Below are 2,269 nucleotides of genomic sequence, written 5' to 3' on the forward strand. Positions count from 1 at the left end.
GTGTGTGTGTGTGTGTGTGTGTGTGTGTGTGTGTGTGTGTGTGTTTGCTGTTCTCGGGTTAAATACTTTGACATGTGTGAACAGCCAAAACCACACAAGTTTGCTACTTATTTCTGTCTGAATCTCCTAAGTGGAAGTGGAAAAGTCCAAGTTTYGTAAAGATGGACTCAATGTTTTATTATTGCATATTGCAGGATTAGGGCCAAGAAAATACAAAAAGTAACAAGAAAAAAGTCAAAATAATGTGAGAATAAAGTCATAGTACAACTTTTTTTCCTGTAAAATTACTTTTTTCCTCATATTCCAACTTTATTTTCATCATATTATGACTTGACTTTATTCTCATACAACTTTATTCTTGTAATATTGTAACTTTATTCTCATGCGAATTTATTCTCGTAATTTTAATTTTGTTTTTATTAGTGTGGCTCTAGTACCACTGTTGTGATAATAATAAATATGATTAAAATACTTATTTATTGCTTTTTCTTGTAATGCTGCACTTACAAAGTATTTTTTGATAAATTAATTTAGTTTCAAAATGGATTTMTTTCCATCTTTATTCCTCTGAGTTCCACATTTTTGTTTTTTTTTGTAACTGAGAAACGCATCCATGCGTTTTATTCACACCGATTGAAACTGTCTTCATAACCGCCATCATACCAACAACCCTCTGGACCACCCAGGTTCTGGTTCTGCTCTGCATCCAGAACCAGAACCAAACATGGAGAGGCAGCATTCAGCTTCTACGCACCACAAATCTGAAACAAACCTCCAGAAAACTGTAGAGATGCTGAAACACTGACTGTTTTCAAACCAAGCATAAAATCTCCACCGGTTTTTTGTTGCTTTTGATTGACAGCAACTGGAACGTTGATTAATTTTTGTCTAAATTACAACTTTTAATTAGTTTATTTATGTTTTCATCATGTAAATTAACTACCTTATTGCTGATACAAATAAACGTGACTTGACTTAAGAAACGTTTAATTATTAGGATAATGCACAAATGTTTTAAAAAATGAGCAGAAGAAATGTTGTTAAAAATACTGTTATTAAATTTCATGTATTCAGTTCAGGACTGAAGATTTARAAATCCTCCTGCTGTTTTTATATCAGCATCAAGCAGTTTTTCTGGGACAGAAGCTCCTCTGATTAAATATTTGTKYYGTGTCGCGACCGACTCTTGGTTTTCAGAATCCCATTCAGTAGTTTGTTGATGATAGTGATGAAAAGGTATTTCTCCTGCTTTGTGAACCTCGTTTTCTTGTCAGGTTGTGATTTTATTTTCATAGCTGCGTTTTATTGTTGTGTTGAGGATCAGTGCGTTCTCTATGTCAGTGTGAATTTCATTCCAATGGCTGGACATTTTTATTTTATTTGTCAAAATCCACATTTCTGTTTTCATTTTACACATTTCACAAATCATTAGCCTCTAAGAATGTGGAAAAAGTTAAATACTAGTTGATTTTGTCAGTTTGTAATCTTTTAGAGCTCCAGTTAAAAKATTTAGATTCTGTATTTAGATTTTCATATTAATTAGATATTTTTTTGCTGAGTTTCTTTTATTTACCTGTTTGCTGGCATTTTAGGACTTATTTTGAKGTTYTTTTGTCCACATAATGTAGAATTATGAATAGTTTCCATTTCAATCATCGTTTTGACTTCTTTCTTTGAATTATTGTCTATTAGGATTTTATTTTTATTGAAAAGTGCCRCAGAGACGGGGATTTCTAGTTTGAGACCAATGTTTCTCAGATGTTAAAGAGTCGGTACATATAARAATTAAGAGCAAAACCAATTTTTTTCTGTCAGTCGTGGGTCGGTTAGCACTAGAGGGAGACAGAGGATGAGATTAGGGAAGAGAACATTTTAAATCTTGTAAAGAATAATGAACTTTGCAACATCAGCATTTTGGGGTCATTTTATTTACATAATTGGATATAAACTCTATTAAACCAGAAAAAGAAATCTTGTTTATTTTCAGACATGGCAGAATCTGTGCAAAAATACCTAAAAGGAAATTTGTTGCTTGGCTTCTTTTGACTCAAAACAGATGAATTCTGTCTGGAAAAATCCAAAGTTTTAATATAAAGAGGTATTKACATTAATCATGGCTGTTACATGCGTGTGTTTGAGTCATTCATCTTATAAACTAATGTCAATTTGGTGGCATAACTTATTTTATGACGATGTGAATAAACAATTGTAGTTCGCTGACGACATGGCAGCGAATGCGAAAGTACGACGGCGGGTAACCATGGCAACC

The sequence above is a fragment of the Poecilia reticulata genome, linkage group LG4, assembly GCF_000633615.1.
Source record: "Poecilia reticulata strain Guanapo linkage group LG4, Guppy_female_1.0+MT, whole genome shotgun sequence".
NCBI classification, from domain to species: Eukaryota; Metazoa; Chordata; class Actinopteri; order Cyprinodontiformes; family Poeciliidae; genus Poecilia; species Poecilia reticulata.